Raw genomic sequence first — 8,197 nt, forward strand, 5'->3', positions numbered from 1 at the left:
CACACAAACGTGCAGGAGGCCCCTTGCCATACAATTCAGAGGCAGGAATGGGAAGACAAGGAAAGTGGGACACAGGCAGAGGATCAGCTTCCTCACAAGGAAGCTTCTGGCACAGGAGTTTTAAGGATCTGAATTTCAAACCTGGACCTCCAGGTACTTGTGAAGGTGTATTTGGCAGGATAGTAGTGTGGGACATATCTTCATTGAACAAAACTTTAAAATATTTAATCACTGGCGTCTCCATTGCACTCCTACCCCAGGACGGCAAATGTTTAGAAGCATGCCTGCCTTGCAAAAATCCTTTACTTGCTTTCCAGTACCCAATCCACAAATTGAGTCAAGAAATCCCAACGGTTATGCCTTCAAACCATATCTATATTCTGTCCATTTCTCTCCACTTCATCACCACCCTGATAATCTCTCCCCTGAAATACTGCCATGGCCTCTGAACTTTGCCTCCCTAATTCTACCCTTGTTGTCTTATCATCTATATTATAATCTATTTAAGACATTCCAATCACTTTCTTCAAGTCTCTGCTCAAATGTCATCTCAATGAGGGCTTTCCTAATCACTCTAAAACTGCAACCACCCAATTTCCCTTAATTTTTCCCATAGCATGTATTACCTCCTAACATAACTGAATAATTTATAATTCCTATTGCTTATTTCTGTTCCCATTACTAGAGTATGTCAGTTCTTCCAAGAGGTCAAAAATCATTGTTTTGATGTGTCCCGATCACCTAATACATTTCTTGGCACACAGGAGCTCAACATATGTAGAAATTTTAAGACTCAAAAGCCCACATCTGTCATAAAAAGAAAATCAATGTCTTCAAATGCTTGACAGATTTTTCATAATGCATCCTACTTTTTAAAGTTTTCAAACTGTAATAAGAATTTATGAAAAGACTTCTAAAACTTGCCATACCAATACATGTATTTGGTAATAGTTTTTTTTTTTAATAAGTTTACTTTTGGCTGCGTTGGGTCCCTGTTGCCGCGGTGTGTGGGCCTCCCACTGAGGTGGCTTCTCCTGTTGCGAGCATGGGCTCTAGGAGCACGGGTTTCAGCAGCCGTGGCACTAGGGGCTCAGTTGCCGTGGCTTGCAGGCTCCAGAGCGCAAGCTCAGCAGCTGTGGCACACGGGCCCAGCTGCTCTGAGGCATGTGGGATCTTCCCAGCCCAGGGCTCAAACCCGCGTCCCCTGCATTGGCAGGCGGATTCCCAACCACTGCGCCACCAGGGAAGCCCTGGTGATATTCAAAAAATTGAATTAACAACTATACATGCTAGGCCTCTCTGAACTTTAAATGCTACTATAGTCTATAAATGCTATCTAAAAATACGTCCTACAAACCTTCCTTTTCCTGAGCAGCATGCAGCTTAATACTGAGAGGTATTTATACATCATCCTATTGCTTGCTAGTAAGAGTAATCAAAAAAAAAAAAAAAAAACACAACACAGTAATGGAACTGAATTGATAGAATTTTCTCTTAGTTGGCCGATACCTGCTTAGAAGTTCATTAATACTGGCTTAAAGACATTGAACAGAAGTTAGAAAGTTATAAAGTGTTTACTTTCATTTACAACTTGATTACAAGATTGTAAAACTTTTAATCTATAAACTTCCTAATTTGCAATATAAAGTAGAAACTCATGAAAAATATCATTATTAAAGATTTGGATAAAGTTCAAATGTCTTTAAAGAAATAGTTAAAAGCCAAGTAATCATGAAAATACAAGTCAGGTCACCTTCATTAGTGCATGAAGGTCTGTGTTCAGACTGCAATTTAGACTTCTTAGCCATTCATCTCTTCATTTTTAAAAATTCTATTCAGTAAAAATATTTTATAAAGATTCTTATTTCCAAAATGCTGAGTTGAAAAGGTTAACAACTCTTCAACTGAATACAGAACTGTTTTTCTTCACAGATGCGTCCCTCTAGCTGCCTTCCTTTTCGCCTGAAGTTGATGAACTGTGCCTCCTAGTGACCAATTTGTATAACACAGCTTAGAGCAACTGAGAATTGAGAAGTGTTCAAAACACGGCTATTACAACCCGTTTACAGATCAAGCACTGTCAATCAGCTGTCTCTGTCCTTTCTATTGTGCCAACAGCCTAACTTTAGGTTCTCATTTCTCTCATTCGTGCTCTTGTAACAGCCCAACCACTTGAATCCACACTAATACACTGCACTGCTACCACTTCCATTCCTAAATTATGACAGAAAATTTTCGGTTTCCTCCTATTCACATAAGAGAACATCTCAACTCCTTACTCTAGCATGAAAAGCCCTCCACAGAAATGTAAAGCCCTACCTGCCCTTGCAATTTAGACGCTCCTTCCACTCAACCCTAAGTGAGCTCGTCACTTACCTACTTTGTGCTGTTTTTGCTTTTCCTAAACCTCAGTAACATTTGAGCAGGCAACACTGTACTGATACTTTGACTTCCGGGCCTTCAGGGATGGCAGTAGAGAAACACCAGGTACTTCAGTGACTGACAGTGGAAGCACTGGTAAACTTGTTTGCAGGTTTACTTTGAGCACTGCCCTGGCAGATTAGCATCCAAGCCTCTGCCTTCCAGTAAGAGCCCATAAACACCTAATATCCTAAATCTACTTCTACTCAAACTAGGTAAATGCTCCTGTTGCTTGCAACTCAAGTATCTGACGGATAGCCAGTGGGCAAATCTCTCCTTTTAAGGGACTAGAATACATGGGGAAACTCCCTCTTTTGCAGTCTTCTTTTACAACATAGCACACAGTCTGAGAACAGACTTCAGTTTGATCATTGACACCTGCAAAAAAATGAATAAATCAGTAAATAAGCAAAGGCCTTTTTTAGGTGGTAGAGGAAGAAAAGTAAAAGCAGTGAGTATAGAGAATTCCTTCCAAAAATTCAAAGATACAGGAAAACAGGTGGTATGATAAACTTGCTTGGGTGCTGCTGTAAATGGCAAGGTTACTTAAGAAGAGGAACTCAGGTTTCAAAGACCAAGATTGCAGGGTGGAGGGTGCATCACAGATGACAGCTGACAGAGAACCAAGGAATAAAAGAGATGGAATAAAAGAATTCTGCAGGGTGGCCAGGCCCAGAAAGATGGAGGAACACTTTTACCAAAGATAGAACCCAGGAAACCTTTTTATGGCAAGCTTCCACACTGCCACTAAACCTATCAGGAAAAGCAAGGCCCCGGGTTAGAGGCAACAAAATCGCCACACAACTCATGACTACAAACTATTCAACAATCGGCCTCCTTTAACAGATCAGAAACTGGAACATTTAGCAGTTCTTGCTTCTAATGAGATTCTATTTACACTTTTGCTTAAGTCATTGTCTCAACTTCACTTGTGTATGCAGGGGCTCTGGGAAAGATTATCATGTAAGGAAAAGCGAAAAACCCGGAAGATGGATAAGACTCCAATCGGAATTCATCTTCAGGCTGTATTCCTAAATCACCTTTCTGGAACTGGTTTACTTATTTCTGAAATGCAGCTGTTTGCCTCCCGTTTTCCAGGATATCCTAAACCCTTTTCTAAACCTGAAGTTCTTCAGCATGCATGGCTGATGTGGCTGCGATCCCAGCCTTTGTTCTACCCAGGGTCTACTATATTAAGCAGCCCGACTTTTGTGCTGAAAGCACAAATCGTAAGCCCATCTCTAAAGATGGTTGGATGCCAGGAGTCTTTTGCGTCCTTCAGCCCCACCTGCTGCCTAAAACCTGCAAATAATGGGTAAGAGTGGCAGCAGCCATTTCAGACAATAAAGCAACTTTAAAGGTGGAAGCCATATGTCAAGGAAAACAAAGCAGAGGATGAAGCTCTCAGAGCAGGTGCGAGCACTGACAGAGGCCAAAACAGCTGACATCAAACACTTGACTCCAACAAAGATCAGCTGGGCAGCCCTGTTATTTACCTTTTACCCTTACATGTCGAGAGGGAATAATTACCATTTTCAAACAAGTATTAAGATTAAATAAAACATTATTTCTATTACCTTAAATGGCTGAATACACATTTGGGTGTTTTTCTTTAACGCTGATTAAGATTTATAATGCAAAGTCCCACCTAGTCTGAAATACAAACAGTACAGCAATGAAGCTTTCTTCTGAACCCCAAACTATGTAATATACCCAACCTTTGAAAAGAAATACGTACTTAATGGTCATCGTATACTTACCATTTAAGGTTCTTTTACTAATCAAGCCTGACATTTTAATGATCAGAGTGAGCTAATTAGGTGTACATTTGGTAATCTCAATTGTCCAGACAAATTCAAATGATAAGATTCCAGTATGATAAAGTAAAACATTCTTTCTCCATAAACAGGCATACAATATATAATTTAACCTTTCCTGATGTTTCATTTTGGGAAACTATTGTAGCCTTTGTTTTATCAATACTATTATAGCTAACTGTATTTTCCGAAGACAAACTGTGGCCACTACAAGATTCCAGTTCCTCTCACCTTCCCCAAACTTTATCATTCCTCCAGCAAGATGCAGAGTCCTCTCCCATTAAACCCTGGTGGCTTTGACTATAACCAACAGAGTACAGAAGTGATGACTTCCCAGGGTAGGATAAAACTTTGCCTAATTCTTGGAACCCAGCCACCATGCTGTGAAACAAAGTCTAGGTGGCGCTCTAGCCACAGCCCAGCTGAAGTCTCATCCAGCACTGACCACCTGCGCATGAAGAGCCTTCAGATGATTCTAGGCCCCATCCTTCAAAGCTGCCCCGATGATGCTCAGTAGAGCAGAAATGAACTACCCAAGCACAGTCGGCAAAAATAAATCTTGTTGATGCTTTAAGTGTGGGGAGTGGCTTTTTTATGCAATATTAGGTAACTGCAACAATTGATTCAACTCTCCACATTCTCATAGCCCCACTGAGTTCACAGAACAATATACACGGTCCAGTTTTGTGGTTTTATTGGTTTTCCCAAAATAAGCAACTCGGTATGCAGAAATGTGACAACTACAAAGGAACTTGGAGCATCTTGGTTGACTTAGGAGATTGAAATAATGAGAATCAGTCACTTGTTACATGGCCCCATACAGTATTATGGCTGGTAAATTGGAAGGAGTCCAGATAAACCCTACTCCATCTACGCATTGGCTGTATAAAAATTTCCTGTATAGCTACCATCTTTCCTGGCTCCACGCTGGAAATCAGAGAATCCAGCAGTGAACGAGCATTCCTAGAGTCCTTCTTGAACTGGCAATACCAGTTCAGAACTAAAGAAACAAAAAAAAGTACGTGTTAATTCAATGAAAAAGAGACTTGAGCTAATAAGGTATGTGCACAAAAGACCCAGGAGAAGGAAGTGAAAGAAAAGACAGCCAAGCATAACTGAAACAGTACAAATGTAGGTTAAACAGGGCAGGTTGTAGATGTGCAAGTTGCTCTAAAGGTTCTGGGTCCACTCACCAAGCCAACTCAACAGCAAAAAGACAACTAGCCTAATCCAGGTCTAAACCCACATCTGGCCTGAAGACTGACACGTCTCACGGTCCACCCACAATGTAGAGGGATCCAGGTTAATAAATGTTTAGGATGGAAAGGGATGGGCTAAGTAATGACAACTTGGAAGTTTTGGAGCATGAGGTATCTAAATACAGTCAAACTTCATTTAGTTTTACCCTAGATGATTTCTGGAGGTCACAAAAGGAAATAAGTCAGCATTTTTAAAAAATGAAATCAGATTTTAAAGACTGATTTTAGGTAAGGGGGATCAATTATTCTTTTCTTCTATTTTTCTTATCTCTTTATAAAAAACATCAAAAACCTTCAAAATGGGGGCATAGGTTTATATTTATTATCCAGTTTTAGTTTCAGGGTTCTTTTGTACACCAAGTAGGGACACCTCTTAGCCAGGAGCCATTTTGCCTTTAGAATCAACAACAAAAACAGAACAAAAAACCCCCAACTAATTCTGAAATTAACTGCCAGAATCTATTATAAAAGGTGATCCCAACCACAAATTCTAGGTTTTCTTATGTTTAGGAAGCATGTTTACTAATTGCTCATTATATATATCAGGTTCTAAGTACTCCTCAACTACTTCAAGAACTAATGTGTTCTCTCATCAGTGCCCACTACCATCTTTCACAAGACATCAAAATAATGAAGCTAAAAGAACAAGTGGTAGATTAACTCCAAAGCTTATATTTAACCATTCTACTATCCAATGTATCAACTATTTTATTCCCATATTCATTAAAAACAGATGCTAAGGGTCGTTTGTCTAGGGCTGCCAAAGTTTCAGTCTAAAATCTTTTCCACTTTTATTCATGGTTTCTTATTCCTATAGCGCAACCTCACCTACAATTCTCAGTTGGATCAGCTACTACTAACCCCACCTGTTTGAAGGTAGTTACAAATATGTACTGGGGTAAGGCTGGGAAAAAAATCCTATTGTGTTGGATTAACTCTGAAATATTCAGTGTGTACTCAGTTTTTAATATATTTCCTAAGTCTGTCACCTGAAAAGACCTAGAAATAATAACATCCCAAGAACAAGCAAACCCATCACCCAGACTTGATTTCTAAGTACCACTGCCCATTAAAGGGAACCAGGGATCCTTGGGGAAATAGCCAGTTTCAGAGCTGGTACAAAAAAGCCTAAGATGATCCCAGAAAATCTTTCTGAGCTATAAAGTATGCAAGAGCTCAAATGATGCAGGACACACCAAAAGCACACAGGAACCAATTGTAAAAGGATACCACTGATCAAATCTGAGATGACTGAAGCATCAAAATGAACTATGATTACACAGTAAAACTTCCTGCCTTTGATTAATCATACTGTGATTCTGTAAGAATGTCTTCCTAATGAAAAAATACAGCATTTAGAGGCTAAAAGGGCACAATGTCTCCAACTCTGTCAAGTACTATAGAAAAAAGATATATGCATGAATATAGAATCATGTAGCAAAAACAATAAATGGTGATTTTGAGCAAAGGATGTACAGGAATACTTTCAACTATTGTAATTTTAGAGTTAGAGAAAAGTTGCAATATCCATAAGGGCTTCCTTGCAAAAAGCAATTTGGAATTTAAGAGGATTCATTGCAGATAACCTTGAATCTATTATTTAAAAAACAAAAAAACCCAAAAACCTTCATCCCTTACTTTGACATTCTACCCTACTTTTAGACCCAGCCTCTAACCAGCCCCAATGTTCTTACCTACGAATGGTTGCCTCTTAGTCTTAATCATGTCTTACTTTAAAGTTATCTTCATGGAAAGGTCATCATCACTTGAAAACCCCTTTGAAAGGACTTCTACAGCTAAGCCTTCCATGGCTTCGCCCCTTATGTCATCCATTCTTTCACTGCCTTGAAAGTGCCATGGATTGTCCTACTTCAGGACCCTCATGGTGTGTCTCCTCTAAAACCTTCACCTGAACTGCTCTCTGCTCGGAGGCTCCATCCTCGCTACACAAACTCCTACTCATACGTGAATTCCCAGCTAAAAGCTCTTACATAAGATTTGAGTATTCTGGCAGAAACTTTTACCACTCCGTGAAAATTTCCGAGCAACAACTGCTTAACTTCATTACGAAAGAAAAATGAATATTAATACTATGAAATCTGTCCACTTCTGGCACTCGCATTTTTCAACACATCCCCCAGTTCCTTATTTTCAAACGTAAAATACATGAAGACCTAGCCTTTCTGAAGAACCGACAAGACAGCAGAAGTGGAAAGCAGCAGACCTTCCACGAGTTCACCTACTGTGGCCTGGACCTCGACCGACCGCTGGACATATCCTAGGAGCAGCTAAGGCAGCTTCATGGCGCGCGAGGCAGTGGCGGCGGCCGCACCGCCGCCTGCGGAGGAAACAGCAATGGCTGCCGAAGCGCCTGCGCAAGGTCAAGTAAGCGGCACCGCCCAAGGAGAAGCCCGAGGTGGTCAACGCACCTGCGCAATGTGATCATCCAGCCCAACGTGACGGGCAGCATGGTGGGCGTCTACAACGGCAAGACCTTCAACCAGGTGGAAATCAAGCCTGCGATGATTGGGCACTACCGAGGGGAGTTCTCAATCACCTAAGAGCCAGCCCGTGCAGCACGGGGCCACCCACCCCTCCCGCTCCATCCGCCTCAAACAGCCTGCCGGCCAATGAAGACACAGACTTCTCTTTAAAAACAAAAAGCACCCACACAGATGAAGAACTAAAAAGTACTGCTTT

The sequence above is a fragment of the Leucopleurus acutus genome (genome assembly GCF_964270905.1).
Source record: "Leucopleurus acutus genome assembly, chromosome: 11".
Classification (NCBI taxonomy): Eukaryota; Metazoa; Chordata; class Mammalia; order Artiodactyla; family Delphinidae; genus Leucopleurus; species Leucopleurus acutus.